Here is a 24,609-nt window from a genome sequence, read left to right as displayed (position 1 = left end):
GCCTCCTGTGAAACTGTGTCACGTTCAGACAACTGTTCCCCCAGTTTCCCAGGGACTGACCCAATAAAAATTCCATTAAAAATCTCACGATTGGCTTGTGCACCACTTCATAATGACAAACATAACATGTTTTTGAACTCTCACAGAAATGATTTTTCTCACTTTCAGTCAGCGATACTAAGCTGGAAATTCATTTAAATTCCATAAAGCAAACCAATTTTTATTACCTAGACTTACAACATTCAATATATGGAGCCCTCTTCCTACATTAACCTTCAGTAAATGCTATCCTCAGATCCTGGGGAAGTTCATAGGCAGAGCAAGAAATTATATTCATTACAAATGCATTTACATGCTAAGGTTGATCTTTAAAAGCTGGTAACTCTATATACATATTTCATGGGCAGAGGGAATGAAAAAGTAGGTTGTGAGTGAGCTTTTAATGGAGCAAGACTTTCACTCTCTGGGCATGTTTTTAAATCACACAACAGTACCTAACACGTTTAAACAGAGATAATCAGTTTTACTCACAGAGGTTACACACGAATAAGTTACAATCTATTTGGAGTAGCCAGGTAGAGGATGCCGCCGGCACCAACCTTCATTACCTATGCCTGGTTGCACCTGAATGCAGTCACAATATTGAAAGATGTCTTGTGGACATAAAAGGAGATGAACACCTGATTATTAGTCAACTCAAGTTTCCCCCTGGAGATGTTGCAGATTAAACACAGAAATAATATCAGGAAAAGGTGAAATTCACACTCAAGAGTAGAAAAAAAGTTAAGCAGAAAATATTTTTTAAATAACAAATGGTAGCATTATAACTTTGGAGAAATTTTACAAGTCTGAATTTGGGAAGGAAGGATTATTTACTCACAGCTTTCAAGACAATACACTGTTATGCAGATGTTCACAACAAGGTGACAATTTTATGATGTTCATAGCAACAGAATTGCTTCCAGAACTTCTGCTTCCTGACAAGATGAGACCAGCATCCCTCCCCCAATACTTTGTTGAAGAGGTCAGACATCGCGTCACATCCCTGACATCACATCACCTATCTGACATCACATCACCTCTCTACATCACATCACCTTTCTACATCATGTCACCTTTCTACATCACGTCACCTACATCACATCACCTCTCTAAATCACGTCACCTTCCTAACATCTTGTCAGCTTCCTACATCACGTCACCTTTCTGAAATCATATGACCTTTCTATATCTTGCGGCCTTTCTATATCACGTGACCTTCCTGACATCACGTGACCTTTCTACATCACGTCACCTTCATGACATCTATCTGGGCTGGATCTGGAAGTGGTGGAGTTGAGGTGTTCTCATCATGTGTGCAGTGGACTGGAAACATTCATGAAAATCTGTCACAAGGAGTTGGTCTTTAGATACACAGAGTTATAACTGTCAGTGTAGGGAGGATAGAAAATTGAAGCCAGATTTCAGAGGTGCAATATTCTCCCTTAACCTGAAAATTATTGTGATTCAAGAGGTGTGAATATATATAAGGACAAGAGTTACTTCTGGGAAAAGCAACACCAGAGTTGCCTCATGCCTTCATATTGGCAGAGTGTGTCTAGGTGCAAGAGAGTGAGGTAAGTGGACTGAAAGGATGTGAGATAAACTTTGGTCAAATCTAACACAAGAGAGAAGGGAATTCTCCCCTGATGAAAGAGCTGTATCTTGGGAGGATCACTGAAGTGGAGGCCACAATAATGATAGTGGATGGCAGTAGTATTTAGGGGAGAAGAAATCATTGGCTCGCTCAAAGCAACAATCACACAATAAGCCAGCTAGCTGCCCTGGGCCCCAGCACCACTATGTTTCTGTACATCTGTGATTTCCATTGCAAGAGGTACCTGCGGCAACCCAGACCATCAGGGCTGGACAGCTGATCCAGACTCTTACTACATGGACATTTGAAACAAGGAAATAGCTAGCCACACAGAGTGGCCCATGAAGGAGCTTGGTCATGCAATGCACAGTAGTTTGGAGCTTAAGCCAGACCCTCCTGTACCCACAAAAGATCATGGTACAAAATCTGGGACAGATTTTCATGAACATGTTTGCAGCTCGTTACATACATGACAATAACACCCCAACTCCACCACTGGAAACATCCAGATCCAACCCAAATAGATGTCATGAAGGTGACATGGTGTAGAAAGGTGACATGATGTCAGAAAGGTGATTTGATGTCAAATAGGTGATGTGATATAGAAAGGTGACGTGGTGTAGAAAGGTGACATGATTCAGAAAGGTGATGTGATATAGAAAGGTGACATGATGTCAGATAGGTGATGTGATATAGAAAGGTAACATGGTGTCAGAAAGGTGACATGATGTCAGATAGGTGATGTGATGTCAGATAGGTGATGTGATATAGAAAGGTGACGTGGTGTAGAAAGGTGACATGGTATAGAAAGGTGATGTGATATAGAAAGGTGACGTGATGTCAGAAAGGTGTAAATGAACAGGGAGTCACTGCTCAATGGAAAATGAGCCTGAAGCTTAGGGCAGATCTCCTCTGGACAGAGATCCAAGTCTCAGAGGCTGCTCAGAGCCACAAAAACGCAGGACTTCAGATCCAAGCTCGGGCGGTGGTGGTGATGGCAGTGGCAGCAGCGGCAGTGGTGGTGGTGGTGGTGGTGATGGCGGCGGCGGTGGTGGGTGGTGGTCTCAGGAAATCTAGTTTTGAATATCTGTGTTCAGCAGCTGGTGCAGGTGAGGACTTGGAGATAAGCACATTCAGGAAATGGCATTCCTTGCATTGGAGGAACCGATGTGTCTGTGGCAGTGCAGCCAACCCATCCTTAGGAAGAATAGAGACACCCAAGCATGATCCTTGTCGTTCTTCCTACTGAAAATATGTGGGTTCCAGGGGCTGCCCTGATGAGCACCGAGCTTTCAGCCTCCAGCTTTCCTGGGCATCTGAAGATTTCTGCACAGCACTGCTCTCCTTCCCTCCACACCTAACACCTGCAGACAGATTCTTACAGCACTGCAATTGCTGCCGTATGCACAGACACAACACTCTTCTCATGTAGATTATAAAAGAAGTGCTTTCTGAAACTTCAGTGCTATTCAAAAAGGAAAAATGCTCTTCCAGTGAGACAGACAGAGCCAGAGATAGAGTGAGAACAAGAGCAAGAATGAGATCAAAAGCTAGGGAGAAAAGACTGTTACTGCCTTGTTCTCAGTAAAGCTTAAAATAGAAAAAGCAACCCTACCCATGTTTACAGTCTGCTGGCTGGTGACCCACAGGTAAACAGATGGCATTATTGCTCTTGTGTCTGGTATCCAGTAGGCGTTCACATCACAGAAGCTATGGGCACTCCAGGTAGAGGAGATAGATACTGGCTGTCTATTGCTCCCCTCCTGTTTAGAACCTTCGCCTTCCAGGGAACATAGAACATTTGGTGGGGAAGGTAGAACATTCTTACCCACAAACATTCTTCACTTGTTTTATAAGGGAAATTAAAGACAAAATAATAAATACTCAACCCTTCCTGAAAGGTCTAAATTCACAAGGGGGAAGAGAGAAGTATATTCTCACAAAGGAAAAAAAATCAATTCAACAAGCAGTAAAAGCTGTGCCACAAAATATCTACCCAGGTTATTCTTCACTACAGAATAGTTTGTTTAAAACTATGGACTCTCCTGTGTTTCAGTGATCAAATGAAGTCTGAATCCAGAAGTCTTTTCCCTGTTCTCTCATCTCCCTCCCACCTTCTCCTTCCCCATTTCTGGGTTCTTTAGAAGCCCCTGAAGCACTGGATGCACCCACTGTGCCTCAGACAAACCCAGAGAGAATCAGGGTCAGGGGCATTTGCAGAGCACCACCCTGGTCCTCTTACAACAAAGCTGATCTCCCCCTCACTTTGGGTACTAACATCAAACTGATAAGCCATTAGTAGTAAATATTCCTGATATGGTTTTCTATAATATCAACTCAAAACTTCAAAAATTGAGGATTTTAAGATATTTCCATTTTCCTTTTCTTCATTTATCTCCCACCATAATTTTCTTTGGAGTTAAAGCAAAATGAGTATTTATATTATATATACTAATTTATTTCTAGTCAAAATAGACACGAATATATTTTCATTTTCTGCTAACTTTTGTTTTACCTACAATTGATATGTGCTTTGTTTTATCATTGTCTTTATCTTTGAGATTTACTAAGCTTCTTGCAAACGTTGACTTCTAGGCAAGATCCTGCCAGGGCTGTTTTTCCATGTGATCAAAAGCATCAGGAAACCCATCAGCCCTGTGCCCTCTCTCCCCTTTCCGCCAGCTTCTGTCCTGCTTGGTCACTCACCTGAATCCTGCTCTGCTCTCAGCAGCACGCCCATGTCTGTCTCTCCTCTGCTGCACTCTCTGCTTCCGGAGCGCATCCATTTTTCAGTTCTCCCCGCCCGTCACGTGTTGAAGCTCATCTTCCAGCAGTTTCCTGAAAAGAGGTGCACAAGAAGTGTGTTCTGACACATTTTCCTCTCCACACTTCTTAGTGCTACCTTCACTCTTAAATAACAATCTACTGAAGATTCCAGTGCCCCAGGTGAGAAATTTGATCTTTTCTCCTTTGAGAGTCTTTGACTTGTCTTTTTCTCTGGAAGTTTTCCAAACTTCTCCCTATCATTGTTCTGAAATTTAGAATAATATGACTGGGGTGGGTCTTTCATTTTATTTATTACCCTGAACATTTATGACTTTGTTGCATGATCGAGATGAGCCTTTAGCTCTGGAAAGAATGATTATATTATTTGTTTCACAATTTTTTGGTCTAATTTTCTGTTTACTCTTCCTGGAGCTTATCCTATGAGATATTGGACCATCAGGGTTGATTTTCTTATTTGCTTATCTTTTCTTCTCCAATATCTATTTCTAGACATTTTTATTCTAACCCCCCAACACTCTAACTAAATGTGATATTTAGGATTTTCCATGCTGTTTTAATTTATAAGAGCTCTTTGTATTTTGAATGTTGAAAGACCATCTTCTTTCTTAATGAATGGATGACCCTCTTGTATTTTGCCTGGGATGTTGATTATGGTCTCCTAGAATATTTTTCAACTCACTATTTTCTCTCAGTTTTATTGTACTTACTTTGGATTTAGACTCTGTCTTCCATCAACCCTTGTGTATCAAGTGATCCTTGTCTTTCTCCTTATGTTTAAGGGGGAAGAACTACATGCTGACTGGAAGTTGATGGGCAGGCAGAGTTATAGACTTGTTGGATAAATAAGCATCAGGCTGGACTGATTTTTGTCAGGGAAAAGTTGTTAATATTGGATTTTTGTCCCTAGGGTGTTTAAATTTCTACAGAGATGCCTCTGTCTCTTATCTACAGAAGCATTGTGTGGCTGCACCAGCACTGGGTAGAGGAAGAAATGGGAGGCTTTGCCATCCAAAATGCAGACTGAACTTAATGCCCCTACTGCCATTCTTCACCCATCACCAACCCATCCTGTATCCCAGACCCCCAGAGGACCTCCATGCCCCCCATGACTCCGCACTTTTACTGCAAGGGACTTCCCATTCTTGTACCTTGCCCAGGTCGTACATGGCAAATCAGCTTTTTCTTATCATAACTCTTACACAACACCACCACTTAAATGACTCAGCTCCCATCTAATTTCTTTAATGTTGGGTTTTTTTTTTTTATTGTATTTTGGGATGATTTTTGAGAAGAGGAGAGAAATATCTTTACTGCACCAAATTGAAACCTTAAGGCAATAATTTTTATTTAGTTTTGTCTTTTTAAACCAGTCTGAAATTTGTCATTAATCATATTCTAGCACTTTTTTCTTCTCCAAAAGTAGAAATATAGGCATTCTGGGTGTAAATATTGATCACATCTAAGCACTCAAACGTTTGGGGATATGAATCATTTTGTTGATCAGAGCCAAAGGAATAATTATTTAAGTGACACCTGGTCTCTTAAGTTAGCTTGTTACTAGAAGAAAAAAAAACAAGAGTATAACATTTGAAAAGGAGAATGTAACATTTTTCTAGTGGATTTTTCCATCATGTACATCCAGGCAAGATAACTTTCAACTCATGTTAAACCAGAGTGAACAATTAAACAGAGTGAAAATTAGGGATCTAGATTTACTAGAAAGTCTACTTTAAAATAGCCTACCTCTTTAACAATAGCTCCACTTTCCACTTCCATTACGTCAAAGCCATTGCTCTTTGAATCTTATGATGTCTGAAAACTATGGCTCCTGATGAATCTAGGCAAGACCTCCCTGACACAGCTTGGAGTAACGTCATAAACAAATGACCATCTCTAGCAGTCAGACTTGTGTTCTTACTGTAGGGATTTCAGACTAATAACAGTTTTCATCATGAAATTAACCTTAAAATCTAGGATGTCATCATATTTAGACTTCAGATTATGATACACATTTCTTAGATGGAATGTAGTTTTTTTGACCCTAAATCTCCCATGATCCTTTAGTGCCTGTAACAGTGATATACACTATCTGGCAAGGAAACCACAGAGAAAGGGCGAGGATTGAGGGACTGGCTCACTGCAATGAACCCAGTGCAGTCTTTGGAGCTTTGCTGCAGGGATCTTGATAAAACTATGTATATTTCAGCATTTCACAGGCAACAAAGTTTTCTATGTTCCCTCTTTTCAGTGAGAAACCTCATAACTCCAGGCACAAGAAAGACTTCAATTGAAAATCATTTGCCAATTTTTCACTTGTCTGGTGTACTGGTGTCCTGTGGTAGCTATGCAATTATTCTTAAGATATTCCTTTGTCATCTAGAAAAAATTGGCTTTAATGGAAATCATGCAAAGAGAATACATAGTGCATCACATATGTGAATTCATATTATTATTATTATTACATTTTCAATGTGTCCATCAATTAATTAAAATGTTAAAACATGTTATGAATAAAGGAACAGTAATTGTGTAGAGTGAACATAATAGACTCAAGTATATTTCAAAATGAGAAGTTCAAAATGTGTATTTTAACCAAAAGGTTTTTCTTTCAATGTATAGTTTTCATTTTTCCCTTTCACCTTTCAGCTCACAAGACAACAGGAATGAGGAATCAGGAAAATGACCCTTCTCTAGATATGGGAGATGCTGGCTTGCCAGGGTCAGCTTTTCCACAGACAGAGTTAGGGACCTCCTTCCCAGGGGTGAACAGCAGCAGGCCCTCCTCCAGATTACTGCCCTTCCAGGGGAATTCATTAGGACACTGTCACCTTCAGACAAAACATGCACATGGTATATGGAACACACACACACAAATGTTGAACCTTGGAGCTGAGAACATGCAAAGAGAAGAGAATGTTTAACTGTGGGGTATTAAAATACAGAAATCAATTTTTTTCTTTGTAAATGTTTATTTACTTATTTATTTGGAAGGCAGAGAGTCTAGGAGACAGACCAGGAAGACAAGGGAGGGAGGGAGGGAGAGAAAGAGAAAGAGAGAGAGAGAGAAACGAGTGGGCTCTCCCATTCATTGGTTCACTGTTTAGGAGAGGGAAATAGTAAAGGATAAAAGGATGGAAATCTGATGCATGAGCAAAAAAATGAAAAAGTAAACAAATAAAACCAGATGGAAATAGAGATGTCTTAATAAAAACCAACAAAGCTAAATAATTCACAATCTTTTGTCCAAATGCCTGCAACAATAAGGCTGAGCAGGAACTTCAATCCAGGTCTCCCGTGGGGGTGTGGGTGGCAGCGCCTCACCAGCCTGAGTCATCAGCTGCTGTCTTGCAGGAAATGTGTTAGAAGGAATCTGGAATCTGGAACAGAGCTGGGACTCAGATATGGGATGCAGTTCCCCAACTGGTGGCTTAGCTGCTGCAGCAAACATTGCCCTAGAAAACCACATTTTAAAAAACTCCCTAGACGATCTGATGTAGATTGCCCAAAAAACAATTTTTGCAAAACATTGGGTCATAATATAGGAAATGTAAGGTCAGAGAAACGTGGGATCAAAGAGTGAGATTTAAAGCCAGGAAAGATGGAACAAGATTGCTGGACACAAGAGTTAGGAGGAAAAATAGCAAAGGAGAAAGGAGGTGAGGGACGGAAGTTGATGCAGAAATAAAACAAAAAAGTGGAAAAGGGGACTTCTTACCAAAAGCAAATTAAACAGTTCTCGGTGCTTCCGGGATGGCCCAGACTATTTGCAGTTGTTTCTTTACTGAGCAAATATTTTGACCTTCACACTAAATTATTGACCTTGAAGATGCAAACTGTACTTACTAACTAGTGACACAAATGCTTGACCTGGAACCAGCTTCTCTCAGGTAATAATCTCCTCTGAAGTAAACATATTTTTTAATCTTGTGGAATTAATGACACGTAAGTGAAATAAACATCAAGTTATAAAAATTTCTGTAGCACTGCTATGTACGGTTGCCAAAAGAACCTGGTCTGGGTATTTATAGGCCCTAAATCTCTGTTCCTAGGAGCACAAAAGGCCAGTGTTGAGGGTAAGGAGTCCTCATGCTGCTGACAGTACTGGTCAATAAAAGCAGCTCTGCCCCAGGTGGGCCCTTGACACTGACCTCACCTAGATGCCTCCCCTGACCCTCTCGGGACTCACAGGGATACTGCCCACTAGCTATGCTGAGATGTTAAGTCCCCCAGAGTGGAATGATGTGATAGAAATTTTATGTGTCCCCTTGCCTGAACAACGTACTCAGATATTTGGTCAAATGTCATTCTACATGCTATCATGAAGGTGTTTTGCACAATTAACATTTAACCAAGTAGACCTTGAGTCAGTTGAATTGAGTCAAAGTGATTAGAATGTGTTCCTTGAAAGAGACAGCAGGGAGTGAGGATAGAGAGATCAGGCCAGGAAGCAAGGTAGGCCAAGCCAATGGTGTGCCTTCCAGTAAATTCCCTCCAGGGGTGACATTGGCTCAGTCTCAAAGGGTGCTGAAGGTTGTGTAAGCCACCTTGAGTCCCACCTGTTCGGGGTACGGGAGCTGGCTTAGGGACATGTCCACACCCCACAGTCATTGCTTAGGGAGGGTCTCCTGGGATTCTTTGCATGTGTAGTTTCCCTGCAAAGAGATGCAGGTGATGGCTGCTGGGGGTCAAGTACAGCAGGGGCCAAGGTGCACAAAAGTAGAAACGCCATCCTGACATGAGAGGATGAGAGTGAGGCCAGGAGCCAGCTCTGATAACAGATCAGTGCAGAGCCATGTAGCGACTGCAGAAGGACAAACTTGAATAGCCTCCTGGGAGGATTAACCGGCAAGACAAAGGGATGTGCCCAGCAGAGGTGAATTATTACTGTAGAGTGATAGAAACAGAGAATCAGAAAGGCATTTTCACACTGGCCCTGAGTCACCAACTCACCTGAGAAGTCTGCAGGCAGGGGTCTCATGCAGAGAGGGAGCCACCAGCTTCACGACTCAGGCCTGTGGAACCATTCAGTCTACATGTCTGAGTGCATCCCCCAGAGCTCATGTGTTGGAAACTTAAGCTCCAGTGCAGGTGCTGACCTCTGAGAGCCAAGCATGTCCTGAGGGCCCTGCCCTCACAAATGGATTAATTCTGTTATCAATGGAGTGGGCTGGTTATCAGGGGGTGAGTTCAGCCCTCCCTCTCCTTCTCTTGCTCTTGCCTTCCACACAAAGCCTTGCAAGGCACGTGCTCCTCATTCTTGGACTTCATGACCTCCAGAATTGTAAGAAGCAAACCTCTGTTTTTATGAATTACCCAGTCTCACGTGTTGTGTTACAGGAGATAGTCAAGTCTTCTTCCATTCACTCTATTCTCATCAAACAGTCTGTGAATTCTACCATGGTCTCTTTGGGAGAGGGAGATTTCCCACCTGCTGATTTACTCCTAAAATGCCCAACAGTCAGGGCTGAGCTAGAGGCAAAGCTGGGAACTAGGAACACAATGCAGGTCTCCCACAGGGAGCCACCACCACTGTCTCCCAGGCTTTGCATGAGCAAGAAGCTGGAGTCAGGAGCCAGAGCTGGAAATTGAACCCAGGTGCTCTGACATAAGACATGGATACCTGAATTGGTGTCTTAGCCATTAGGCTAAGTGCCTACCCCTGGCATTCTCACCTTAGCCACTAATCTCCACAAGGGTGGTCAGAGAGGCTGTGCGGAACTACATCATACGGAACTTTGAAGTCAATACCTAAGTTTCTTTTTAGGTTGCCACTGCAGAGGTCAATGGATTAGGCAAGTATAGCAAACATCTTTTTGGAGGAACTAATCAAACATCTACAAAAGTTCTTGTTGGAATTTGGACTTTTCTCTAGTTCAGACACAATTAAGGGATACGTGCCAGAGTTGGGAAACAAACGCTGGCTTTGTTCAAGGCAATACTGACTTATAAAGGGAAGCCTAGATCAGCAGTGAAAGAGAACATGGGCTGCTGCACTGGAGGTGAACCCACGGGTTAGTCAGCTCTTCATCCTGAAGATGAAATACCCAAGTCAGGCTACTTTACAAAAGAAAGAGGCTTAGTTGGGCTCACGGCTCTGGAGGTCCACAGTCTAAGGTCAGGCAAGCTCACTGGTTCCACTTCTGGTGACAGAATTCTTGCACAGAGGTAACACAGAGCATCACATGGCAAAAGACAAGGAGCACATGCCTCTGTCTTCATTGTCCGCATCTTCTCTCTCCTTATAAAGCCACTAGGATTCAATCATGGGGCCTCCTCCTTAATGACCCCTAATCCAAAAACCCCACCTCTAAACACTGTGGTTAGATTGCTTCCACCCTCTTTGCACTTTAAACTATGACTTTGCGGTTTAAATTGTTGCAAGAGCTCAAGAGCCAAACCATATTCAAACCACAGCAACCCCCACTGAGGTAGAAGGGGAACATGGACAGTGTTCACGGAAGGTAGGGTATGCAAGGAGACAACTGCACTGTGTGATGGGCTCCGAGAGAGAGAGAGAGAGAGAGAGAGAGGCACAGCAAACCAGGCCCAGTACTTAAATCTGTCACCTCTTGTCCGGTAGGGGGAAGACAGTGAGAGGATGAGGACATTAGGCTTAAAAGCCCTCATCCTGCTTCCCAGAGATGCAAGAAAATTCCTTTTGAAAGTCCAAGTCAGAGTAGAGAGAGGGAGAAAACAATATTCAGGGCATGATACCTCTCAGTCTAGCAAACCTCCTGTGTGTACCAACTTCCAAAAACATATCAGACGCTAATGTTGTGTTAGTGGGCATTTTTTTTCTTAATGATTTATTTTTTTCTTTAATGATGTTTGTATCTGTGATGTCTCCTAAAGGCTTCCAAACTCTATTGTTCTAAATATTTACCTCAACCTAATAATTTTATAGTTTTTTAGAGCTTTTGCATTCTAAATCTTCACAAGTTCCAAATCTTTACCAATAGCAGGCAGCCCACCGGATATGATTTAAGGAGAGGAACTCCAACTTGTGAAAGTAAAAACTTAACTGAAAAATCGGAATCACATGTACGTCTGGTTCTTTATAGCTCAGATAAATAGAAGTCGAAAGCCTCACCTTTATATCACTATGGGGGAAAACTGGATGTCAGTTTGCCTCAAGCTACAAATTATAGTCTGGAAATCAAGCTGGATGTGTTGTTCAAGATACAACTTGTCAGAGCTCACACACCCTGCGTTGCTGAAGACAGATTCAAAGACTGGAAAGGATCGTAAATAAGTAAGAGGAGATAGAAGAGCCCAGGTCGAGCAGAAAATCCAGCAACCCGACCACACACTCCTTCCAACAGGTAGAAATGAAAGCTGACTGTCAGAAGCTGGTTCAGCCCGAGGTTGAGCTTTTTTTATTTTTTTGACAGGCAGAGTGGACAGTGAGAGAGAGAGACAGAGAGAAAGGTCTTCCTTTGCCGTTGGTTCACCCTCCAATGGCCGCCGCGGCCGGCGCGCTGCGGCCGGCGCACCGCGCTGATCCGATGGCAGGAGCCAGGAGCCAGGTGCTTTTCCTGGTCTCCCATGGGGTGCAGGGCCCAAGCACCTGGGCCATCCTCCACTGCACTCCCTGGCCACAGCAGAGAGCTGGCCTGGAAGAGGGGCAACCGGGACAGAATCCGGCGCCCCGACCGGGACTAGAACCCGGTGTGCCGGCGCCGCTAGGCGGAGGATTAGCCTAGTGAGCCACGGCGCCGGCTCCGAGGTTGAGCTTTGAAACACTTCTGGTGCGGCTCCCACTTTGCCCTTGTGACTGAGGGGCTCATTGTAAGAGAAATGTCTTCCTTTCAAGAAAAAAAACCATTAAAAGTACAATCAGGGGAAAGCTCGCATCTCTCAGCAGTGCTGCTGAAGACATTTCATTCATTCATTCATAATTCATTCAGTCATTCACCCACACCATCCTGTCGATTAAGTTCGATAAAGAAAAGGATAAACTACAGAGAAAATGAAAACATTTGTTTTCAAGGCAGAATTAATCCTGAAAGAAATAGTGAAATACACAGATTTCTGCAGTCCTAACTCCCATCAAGATAGACTCCACCAGTCCCACACTCTGCTTTTCTGCCTTTCATTTATCACACTCTCTGGAGCAGCTGGAAACAAACCAGTGCCCATAGGGATGCCAGTACCGCAGGCAGCAGCTCTACCTGCTGCACCACAGCTCAGGCCCCATGAGTATTTGCATTCCAACCAGGGAAAAGAGCTGAGAAGTGCTTCATAGCGTTTCAGGAACCAAAAAGAACAGGGAAGATTTTGCATGAGAAACGCCAGGAAAACCTCAACACACAGTTTATAGACACATTCTCGCTCCTGATGATATACATCCACAAAACCATAAAGTCTATTTAAAACACAGGCCATGGTACAAATTTCTCTAACTGAAGGCTCACTGAGGATCAACAAACATGGTCCACAACAGACTAACTGCCAGTCCCTATCAAGAGCCACTCTCTGGCAACAGCACAGAAAAATAACTTTTCCCCCAGTAACCACCGCAAGTTATCCCTGGCATGAGAAGAGTGTCTGTAATTGATTACTTTCAGATATTTTAGTGGTGCTAATGTGGTCAGAAATAACCAAAATGCAGATAAAGCAGATGAAGATGTGCTATTTCCATTTTAAGAGGGGAGTTAATTCTTAATCCAAACAACAAGGAGAAAAAGGTTTGTGTTTAGGGGGACCAATTATAGACTTATCTGTGGAAATTGCAAAATGAAAAAGAGGAGTCAGCAGGTGCATTGGGTTCTACACTTACAACATGCACATGTCTGGGAGGTTAGAGAAAGAAAGGGTAGAGGGAGGATGTGGTATCAGGCTTAAAAACAACCATCACTCTACACTTAAAAGCTTAAACTTAGTGGCAAAACAGCCTATTGAAATTCTGCCTCTCCATGCCAGGTTTTGAGTAATATCCCTTTTAACCTTCTGAGGATTGATGTATCAATGCAATGATTTATAGGGAAAAGTGCTCAGAAGTTATGAGAAATCGCTTCACCTTGCATTTGTGGGCAGTCCCGGGGTATCTTGGCAGTGTTATGCACTTAATCTCAGCATCCCACCACAACTGGTTGGATTTATAATGGTAAGTCTCACACTCCAGTTGCATACCCCTATGTTTGTTTAATTTTTTACTATCTGGGGGAATTGTATTAGAAAGATGTCAAGGTTCACATTTGCAATTGATTTAAGAGTTTATGGAATAAGTCAGTAGGAAGGAAAAGATGATTGAGTTTTAAAATGATATTTTTGACAAGTTCCTGCTATAAAACTTCACCCCAGCCTAAACAACATTAGGGTGATGGTAAAGGAAAGTGAGAAGCATTCAAAATTCAACCTGTTTCTGATTCTTCAAGACACCAGATTCCTAGACTGCACTCCCCTCCTAGAATCAATGCTTTAAACATTGTCCTTATTATTAGAAAGCTTAACCTAACCTAGTAAATGTCTATTGCCTATTTGAACCATTATGCTATTCAGTATAGATGAGAAAAATCTTACCTCTGTTGATACACTGTCCTCTTTCCTTTCTAATTCCATAGGTAAGAATCTCAGTGCCTTAGGCACAAGTATAAATCTGATGCTTACATAGAATAGTGGTTATTCATTAATAAAGTAATTAAAGTAATAAAGACCATCCCAAGATTCTCTTCCTTTGGTCAGAAGCATAAGCATACTGTAATGGCATTCTGCACATAAGAATTCACTTTCAATGATATTTAATATCAACTATTGATCAGCACACTTTCTCTTCTTCGCCTCTCCCTTTACGTTGGTTCTGGCTCTGTGGGTCATCTTTCCCAAGGGTCCTGGTTCTTTCTGTGCACGAGGTCACCTCAGACATTGCATTTGTCCTTGAAGGCTCCTTAGCTATCCTTGTGTTCTTGGCATGCCTTATGTGACATAACTCACCTTTCCATGGGAGTTGCAGTAGCAAATTAGCACAACCTTAAAACAATGCCAATATACCATGGGAGACCTTGCCTGGGTCCTTTGCCTACAAAGCTCGACATGTTCTGGCTATAAAGTGGAATCAGAGTGCAGGCTCAGCCAGGTGTTGACAGGCTCAGTCCCCTGCAGCTGTAGGAATGAGGTCTCATTTCTCTGCTGGCCCATGTCTGCCCCTGGAGGCATTTCCACACGTTCCCTGTGGCTCCCGCAGCAATGGTGTGTTGAGTCCCTGACACCCCAAGTCTCCTCTCGCTGCATGATGTCCCTGACCCAGAGCTGATGTGATCAGATTGCAACCTCCTGGACGATCCAGGACATCTCCCCATTTTCAGGCCAACAAAGACATCTACAAAGTCTTATTTGCTGTGGAGCATAACACAGTCACAGGTCCCAAGGAGTAGAGTGACACCCCTAGAGCATCATTCTGCCTAGCACGATCCACCCTCCAGAGCACAAAGATCCAAGCCCTTCCCAAATCGTAGACACGTGTGCCCCTCCCCTGGTTCCCCCAAGGCCTCATCCTCTCACAGCATCAACTCAGTGTCTAAATCCTCATCTAAATCTCGTCAGTGCCAACTCCAAATAACACCAGGTAAGGAGTTTTGTCTACCTGCAGTAGAACCAGTAGAATCTCAGGGTCCACTCTGCTGTCTGCTACTTTCAATACAACCTTGTAGAGTTTGTGATGTTTCAAAAAAGAAAACTTACAACAAGCTTCTGAGCACTACATAACATTCTTGGGGAATCCCTCTACTAGAGAGAACTCTGTGGCCACGAAGCTTTTGTAGATAATATCTCTCTATTTTTGATTCTCATTGAAAGGGCTGACGAACAGCGTCCTACAGATCTTTGGCTTCACTTAGCTCTAGGATTCACCCGAGTCTCTTCTTTTTTTGGGGGGAGGCGGGGACAGGCAGAGTTAGACAGAGAGAGAGAGACAGAGAGAAAGGTCTTCCTTTCCATTGGATCACCCCCTAAGTGGCCGCAAAGGCCAGCACACTATGGTGATCTGAAGCCAGGAGCCAGGTGCTTCTCCTGGTCTCCCATGCGGGTGCAGGGCCCAAGCACTTGGGCCATCCTCCACTGCTTTCCCGGGCCACAGCAGAGAGCTGGACTGGAAGAGGGGCAACCAGGACAGAATCCGAAACCCCAAATAGGACTAGAACCCAGGGTGCCGGTGCCGCAGGTGGAGGATTAGCCTAGTGAGCAGCGGTGCCGGCCTCACCGGAGTCTCTTACGGAGCCTTGTGCTGTGGTGACACTCAGCATTGTGACCTTCCTAGAGTTTAAGGAAAAGATGGCGGAACCACATGCCCCACTCTGACAGTGCCCTTCAGCTCTGGCCACAGGCTTATCTGGGAGCTTCCTACCTTCTATGATTTGCTGTGCTATTTATTCAACCTCAGAATCATTTAATTATTCAGCCAGAAAACAGAAAAAAATAATAACAAATAACAATAATAACTTTTCAGTCTTCATGCAATCTCAAGATGAAGAGGATGGAAAAAAATCAAAATGGAGATACTTGAGTGCTCACTTCATGAAGACAAATAAAGGCCTGAACACAGACTGACAAACCGGGCATCTTCACATCCTGAGTGTTGATTCAAATGCCACATTTTAGGTCCTCACTCTGACTGACTGGATCCAAAGGGCTGGAGAGGGAGAGCTGAGAATTTACCTTTTCAATAACATCTCCAGAACTTTCAGAGAATATTCAAAAATATAGTTAATCAAATGGAATTGAGATGTTCAACTAGAAAATACTGATAAGATGGAATTTATTAAAATTAAGAACGCCTGCTCTATAAAGGATGCCATGAAGAGAATGAGAACACAAGAAACAGACCGAGAGAAAATGTTTGCAAACACATAGCTGAAAAATAATTTATATCCAAAGGTACAAAAACTGGAGCGGACACTTGGCCAAGGAGTCAAAGCCAGTGGTTGTTCCTAGGTTAGAGCCCTGGCTCCTCTCTGAATTCCAGTTTCATGTTAATACACAACTGGGAAGCAGCAGTGATGGATCAGCACGTGGGTTCCTGTCGCCCACATGGAAGACCTGGCTTGAGTTTCGTGCTGCAACATTTGCAGAATGAACCAGCAAACTGAAATGATCTCTCTCTCTCTCTCTTTCTCTCTCTCTCTCTCTCTCTCTCTCTCTCTCTCTCCCTTCTCCCTCTCCTCTCTCTCCTCATTTTGCCTTTCAAAAAATTAAAAATTAGTGTACATAATTTTGAAAATTAAAAAATCAGACAAGAATCAACACAGATAAAAAATGGGCAAAAGATCTGAGCAGACACCTCACCAGAGATACACATAATGATCACATGAAAAGATTCTCAACATACTGGATATTAGAATGGCTAAAATTAAAGAAAAAATACTGGCAATACCAAATGTCAGCCAAAGTGTGCAGCAACAGACATTCTCACTGATTGCTTATGGAAACTCAAAATAATAGGCCCGCTTGAAAGACAGTTTGACAGTTCATGTAAAACTGAACATAGTCTTACCCCAAGACCAGCATTCATGCTGCTAGGTATTTATTCAGTTGATCTGAAAACTTAGATCCACACAAAACCTGCCCCTGAATATTTAGAGTAGTTTTATTTCTATCATCCCAAAACTGGAATGAGAAGATAAACAAGATGTGGTTCATTCTTAAAACAGAATATTGTACACTGCAAAAGAGCAAGAACTAGGTGCCCACATGGGAATGGGGACAAATTTCAGACACTAGGTTTTGAAAAGAAGTCAGGCACCAAAAAGTACAGGATTCCACTGACACATTCCAAAAAGTGAAATGAATCTAAATTGTCATAAATCAGGTGGCTAGTGCCCAGAGTGTGAATTAGGGTGTTGTGCATGAGTGGCAGGGCAATTTTTGGAGTGAAAGAAATGTTCTCTATCTTGATTGGGGTGGCAGTTTCAAACAAGCACGTATTTTCCAAGTTCATGCAACGGTACACTTAAATTGGCAAAATTTGACTTTGTGTCAGTTATGCTTCAATAAAGTCAGAGAAACGCAAAACCTCTGTAACACAAGAACTAAAGTTAATGAAGAATCAAATAATTATGGTTTTCAGTCCTCTCTGAGCACTCTAAGAGCTTTCCATCCGAGTGGCCCTTTGACCATTATCTGGCCCTTTGCCTTTGGTGATGGAATATCACACCATTTCTCCTTGGAAGAATAAGCAGAAATGGGACATTTCTGTCTAAACTGAAAATCCCAATGGGCCAGACATACGTCCAGCCCCATGCTCCTTTCCATAGTTTAACCCTCATCAGCCGCAGGAATATCTTCTAGGAAACCAGTTCTAATGAGACTGAACAATTCTTTCTGATCGATAACGAATGAAACAGCTTCGTAGCACCAATACTCGCTTGCATTCTTTCTGCTGGGAGCCTTTCTCTGAAGGAAATTTCCATTGCTCATGGCTGGTGACTGCACTGCTCTCATTATTAGCTTCAATTCACTATCTCAGCAATAAAACTGAAAATAATTCACCCCAAAACCCGTGTGCTTTGTCCAACAATATAATCCTCCTTTATTGGCTTCTGTAGCCCTAGATGTTTGGAAGAATCAATATTTCATGAATATTTCTGTGCCATCCAAATTAAGTTATCATGTAAACTCTGAGTGGACACACTCCCCAGAATGTAACAGACGTCTTCTGCTGCTTCTGCGGCCTCTTTCTGCTGATCTCAGCTCCTGGTAGCCCTCAGACAACCATCTCCGATTGTGTGAAGTCACTGCTACCTAATCACAGTCAACCCTGGCTCCTGTTAAAGGTCATTTTTGAGGGTGAATGTGTAGTTTTTGTTTTTTTTTTTTAAGATTTTGCTGCTAGGAAGTAATCATTTAGAAGCATTTTATGACCTTCCTGAAGGCGTTTAATATACAGTCTAGAGCACTATTATATACAGGTAAGCCAAATATGTAATTTTAAACTTACTTTGGGCTTTTTGACAGGCAGAGTGGACAGTGAGAGAGAGAGAGACAGAGAGAAAGGTCTTCCTTTGCTGTTGGTTCACCCTCCAATGGCCGCCGCGGCTGGCGCACCGCGCTGACCCGATGGCAGGAGCCAGGTACTTCTCCTGGTCTCCCATGGGGTGCAGGGCCCAAGCACTTGGGCCATCCTCCACTGCACTCCCTGGCCACAGCAGAGAGCTGGCCTGGAAGAGGGGCAACCGGGACAGAATTCACCGCCCCGACCGGGACTAGAACCCGGTGTGCCGGCGCCGCAAGGTGGAGGATTAGCCTAGTGAGCCGCGGCGCCGGCCTTTCTTTGGGCTTCATTATAAAAGTTAAAAGGAAACAAATAACATTTCAATAATTTATATTATTTAACTTACTATATCCAAAGTTTCATCATTCAACATTCAATCATTATAAAAGTATTAGTACAGCATTTTGCATTTTTTCCTCCCAGTAAGTCTTGGAAAGCCAATGCAAATTTTATACTGAAAGCATATCTCAGTTTGGGATCGCCATATCTCAAGAACTCCAAAGCAACGAGTAGACGGTGGCTACCACAAGAGGCAGTGTGGCTCTAAGGTGATGGATTTCCTCAACTGGACTGAAATTTCGGCTTCAGCACCGTGGACTTGGCATGGCTGACTCAAATCAGGCCATGCATAGCACGAAATGGGCACCTTTTCATTTATTTAGATCAGGTTTCCTTATGTGCAGGGGACTAGGAGTCTATTGTAAACATATCCCTGGTCATGAGTAAAGACCTAGAAAATTTTAAGAGCCAAGGTTTTGGTACACAAATCTTTCATGGTCCGAAGACAGAAATGATGCACATCAGGACAGTTGTTGGGTGTTTTCATAGACTGCGCACCTCTGAATTACAGGAACTCCAGTGTTCTTGGTCTTGCAGAGTGAAAAATAACAATCCTATAGAAATTAGATATACATGAAGTACTCCTGATAAAAAGTGACAATACTTCTCAAACATCTTAAATTTTCACTGATGTTCCACATCAGGCCAAATTCCAAGGTCACCCTAACGTTTTGATGAGCCATCATTCTTGACCCTACTATGGACATTGATTTTAGATTGATGGATCCTGAAATCCTTCTGTTGGTCAGGGGCCAGCTTCCCACTGCTTCTAGGACAGCTGCTGGGAGCACTCGTATTCACTGACGAAGAAGATACTGAAAGGTCAGTTCCACTTGTCTCAACTGGTGTGGAAAGCCTCCAGGTACAAACAGTGGCAGTGGAGAGAGCACAGGAGAGAAAGCATGAGAGGGCAAGACACCTAGTGCACTGAGATCAAGCCCAGACCTGACCAAACATGCTGGAAAGTCTGTAAGTTTAAGGCCGACACTCCCTTTTTCCACTAGTTTTTTTTTTTTTCTCTTTTCTTCTAGCTTATCACATTTTCATCATGGTTTATAGGACTATTATATAATGAGCCTTTTTGATTAAATACGTCTGATAAATACCTATAGTGTAGTCTACAGTATTGGTAAGTATCTAAGTCGTACATTCTTTAAGAAGGGCATGGTCACACAAGCTATCAAAATATGTACTCTCATTCAGAAAAAAAAATACTGGTCGCTCACTTTTCCACTACAGTTCATTGATGGCACTAAGGGTCCCAGTTACCCAACTTCTCTGATACTGTTGGGATTTATTGATTCCCATCTGGATCCACCTTACTAATTCAGTAACCTGAGACTCCTGTATTAGCAAAGTGCCAATTTTACCTGAATGAGTCTAAACCCATCTTCAGTTGACAGAATTAGTTGCCAATTATTTTGAGCTCCTTCCTTGCTAATATGCTCTAAAATTGTACATATGCTTTCCGCAGCCAATAAAGTTCAACTTATTATACAATTAGACCCTAATTAATTAAAATTGAAGGATAGTGTCAAGGGAGGAACAAGGCAGTAGGAAATACCTTCACCTCACCAATCACTAGTGGTAGGGGGCTTGCCAGCTACGAAAACAGAGCTAAGAATCTCAGAAGTCATTTAAAATGAATTCTCTTAAGGTTACAGATCCTAGAAAATGTACAAAAATGACAATGATCCCTTTGCCAGTTACCTCTTCTATGTCTCTACCTTAAATGCTGATGATACAGGAATTGAAATAGAGTATTCCGTCATCATCTAATTAAATAAGGTGAATGAGCCCATTACCATGCTGCAACGGGCCTGGCACTTACCCTAAGACCCCACCAAACATTTCCTCATCCCACACATACCATACAGGACAAACCCAAGGTAGAAAGAAGATGTTCCACTTTCCTTTAAGAAATGTTACAAAACAGAGGCACTTCTTCCCCCCTCAGCTCTCAGCCAGCGCTGTGCCAAGCACCCAAGGCCCACATGTAAGCCTCACAACTGCTCCAGGGACCACCCCACCAGAGACCCCTGAACTACACTCCGATTGTCAATCCAATAAAGTGGACACCCCACGTCTACTTTTACCTTCCTGGGACAGAGCCAGCTAGTCAGAGTACTGCATGTTCTCCTGGGTGCTGTGGAGCAAGAACAGCACAATCCTCCCACTCAAGTTACTTTGCAAAGTAAAAGTCACTTCATCATTTCCATTGACAGAGGAAATAGCTCAAAACATCGTCCCTTAGCATTGCCCTTGATCCAAGAAGTAATTAGATGGCTGAGGCCAGCATTGTGGTGCAGTGGGTTAAGCCACTGCCTGCAACACTGGCATCCCATATTAGAGTGCTCATTTGGGTCCTCACTGCTCCACTTATGATCCAGGACCCTGATAATGCTCCTAGGAAGACAACAGAGGATGGCCGAAGTGCTCAGGCCCCTGCTACCCACATGGGGGACTTGGATGTGATTCCATGATCCTGGCTTCAGCTTGGCCCAGCACTGGTCAGTGCAGCCATCTAGGGAGTGAACCATGCATGGAAAATCTTTGTATCTCTGTCACTCTGCCTTTCAAGTGAGAAAAGGAAAGGAGAGGAGAGGAGGGGAGGGAGAAGGGAGGGGAGGGAGAAGGGAGGGAAAGGAGGGGAGGGAAAGGAAGGGGAGGGAAATGAAGGGAAGGGAGGGGAGGGAGAGGGGAGAAGAGGGGAGGGAAGTGAAGGAAGGGGAGGGAAGGGAGAGGGGAGGGGAAGAGAAGGGAGGGGAGGGGAGAGTCAACTGCCATAGTAAGATCAAAAGAATCCTGAAAGAAACCCATATGAGATGGGAGAACTGTTTGTTCACAAACTTCCATTAAGCCAGTCCTATGCTATCTGAAACCAGCAGGACTAGGGTATTCTAATCTAAATAAACACATCACTACAACTCTGAAAGGAGAACAGCTCAGTTCTTGACCTGGCCAAAGAATTGGAAGGTTTTTTATTACACCTTTCTTGTGCCTTAACTGCATGACTATTTTAATCCCTTCCTTTTATGCCAAATGTCTGATAATAAATGGGAGTGGTGAGCAAGCCCACCCCTGAAAACAGAGTACTAATAATAGTAATAATAGCCTGCATTTAGTGAGCAATTATTCACTTTACTTAACTCATTACATCCTTACAACAACTGTGCCATTATGCTCACCTTGCAGGCCAGGAAGCAGCCACGCAGAGGTCAGCCAGCTGCGTAAGGCACTCACCTGTAACAAACAGCCTGGACTTGAACCCAGGCAGTCTGACTCGGGGCTTCAGTCATAAATAAAATGACTCGGTGCTATTTCTGTTCCTCTCCACCTGGAACTCGGCCATGGCAGAAGGCCTGGAAATAGTGAAAGAACTGCAGCTGAGCCCGTAGCTGGGGCCCAGGCAGCTACAGCAGCAGAGGGCACACCCAGAAGGGGAAGCTGCAGAGCCCAGGACAGTGCCCAGGACAGCTCCTTCAGTCAGGTAGCTGCTGGACAGAGGGTGCTTACCCGCACAAGGGAAGGTGGCTTCTCCTTCACTCTCCCCTTTTCTACAAAGCAGTACAAACTGAAAAGATTTATTGGAACTATTTCATTTTTAAACCATCTATACCAGCACATGCTTCCAATCCTTTGCCTGCTCTTTTGCATGTACAAAATAGTACTGAAATTCACATCATTACTCAGTATTACCTTCTGACAACCTGAACTCCACTCTATTAGTCAGCCAATTTTTCTTTCAAACCAACTTGGGAAAATGGAAGCAATAGGTGTTTGTAACTTTTTTAACCTTCACGGTGTATTATAACATATTGTTTGCTCAGGACTTAAAGAGCTACTGTGCCTTGGGTGACATTGGAGAAGGTTCTGATCATACAAAACATGGTGTTACTAGAAAATCATTTATTTCCACAGTAAGGATATTATGAATAATTTGGATCATTTTGTTGCTTTCCACCAAGATTTTTATCTGCAATTCAACCCCTCTATCTTGGTCAAATATTAGTGGTAGGCCCCAAAAAGTCAATAATCAATCTCTCCCACCCAACTTCACTATATTTTTATTGCACAAATAAAAGTAAAATACTCCCACTCCTCCAAATATTAGTAATATGCATAATATCAGATTAAGCTTGTCCCAAAGAAACTCATTCTGTAGGGAAAGGTTGGTGAAAGGAGTAAGTGGTCTCTTTTCCTGTGAATTGTGTACCCGCCGTGCTCAAGCATAAAGCATGGAGTAAGGCTGCCTCCAGCCAAGGCAAGCACTGCTCTGAATCCGGGGCTTGGGCACCACCAAGGGTCCTAGCTCCTGGGCACAGGCCACCTCCACTACACAAGTAACTGGTCTCACAGGTGAACTGAGGTCCATGATCAGGAGCTACAGCCAGGTCTCTACACTGAGCTATTTCTTAGTGGAACAGCAATATACAGGGATTACTTGGTTACCTTCTTAACTTCAATATTATTTAAAACTATTGGTTTAGATAGAATATATCTGAAATATTTGTATTTCAAATGTTTATATTTGTAGATTCAGAAATAAAACCAAGTTTGTACACACTGGTGACCTACTGATCTATTATGTCTGTTTCTCAAATATGCTTGTTTTGCTAGCACCACAGATGTTTATATTTTAATTTGAATTTTCACAAGAAAATTATTTATTCTCTAATCTGTCATTGTCTACTATGCCCCCTGGCTCCATATTGGGCTTCTATGACTGAGTATTAAGTATTATAATTTGTGTACTTGCCAAAGTCCTATGGATCAGGAACATGTGGGTTATTTAGTCATGAGACTATCTTTTAAGAAATTACAGATTCTGGAGAATGTCTTAGTTTATACCATTTTAAACCATGCTTAGCAATTTTACACTTTCAAACTTTTAATGCAATTTCCAAGCATATACATCTTCATTAGCAAGGATTATAGTCAATATCAGGATTTAAATTTTAAAATAAGAGAAGCAGATTATTATTTAGCAATGTATAACATAGCAAGCATATTAAAATCATCTGTAGGGGCCCCTCTTGTGGTGTTGGCATCCCATATTGGAGTGCTGGTTTGAGTCCTGGCTATGCCACTTCCAATCAAACTTTCTGCTAATGTGCCGGAGCAGGCAATGGAAGATGGCTCAAGTACTTGAGCCCTGGCCACCCATTTGAGATCTAGATGGAGTCCCCCGTTCCTGGCTTGCCTGACCCAGGCCTGGCAGTTGCAGTCATTTGAGAAATGAACCAGCACATGAGCATGCTTCCTCTCTCTCTCTCTCTCTCTCTGCCTTTCAAATAAATAAACCTTAAAGCATCTTTAATAAGCATTAGGTATTAGGTACTTTATTTTAGGAATTATAATAAAAATATATTAACGAATTTAAGATTTTCTTCCTTGTTTTGCACATTTTGGATTTTAGGCTTATAATCTATCATTTTTGTCTACATTTAAAATTATCAACTCAAATAATGTTCATACAAAGAATATAATTATAAAGGAACATTAAGCTTTTATTAATAAGATCTTAATGCCTCTGAAATTATACCTTTTTATATTCTAAGAACCCAAAGTAAGATGATTTCTTTTTTAATTTTCACTTGATGATGAAAAATGTCTATCTGCCATCTGCGCTTGAATTTAAGAGGAGAAAAATGGACCCCCACCAGTAAACTGGATCCCACTGGAATATGGACCAGCTCTCTGGATTGAATGTACCAGGTTTATTATGATGGGAACTGTTGGCAGCATATTATAGCTTCAGAAGCCAGAGTGAAGAAATAGAGAAGGCAGGGGGTGAAAGAGAAAAGATATATTGGAAAGAAACTTGGCCAGAAATTAATAAAAATGCAGTCTAGATGCCAGG

The 24,609-nt window shown here is 42.6% G+C and overlaps 1 long non-coding RNA gene across 1 annotated transcript; it reads right to left on the bottom strand.

Moving 5' to 3' along the window:
• Window positions 1–1,711: 1,711 nt before the first annotated feature.
• Window positions 1,712–9,682, bottom strand: LOC149123675 (uncharacterized). Its single transcript, XR_016215102.1, has 3 exons — window positions 9,374–9,682; window positions 4,343–4,474; window positions 1,712–2,833 (listed from the first exon to the last, which is right to left on the bottom strand). It is a non-coding gene; the product is annotated as an uncharacterized LOC149123675 (long non-coding RNA).
• Between the last annotated feature and the right edge of the window lie 14,927 nt (window positions 9,683–24,609).

This window comes from Oryctolagus cuniculus, chromosome 10 (genome assembly GCF_051225735.1).
Source record: "Oryctolagus cuniculus isolate XC-2025 breed Fujian yellow rabbit chromosome 10, ASM5122573v1, whole genome shotgun sequence".
Taxonomy (NCBI): domain Eukaryota; kingdom Metazoa; phylum Chordata; class Mammalia; order Lagomorpha; family Leporidae; genus Oryctolagus; species Oryctolagus cuniculus.
The sequence above is the reverse complement of the archived record's forward strand: the minus strand, read 5'-3'. Positions and strand labels throughout refer to the sequence as shown.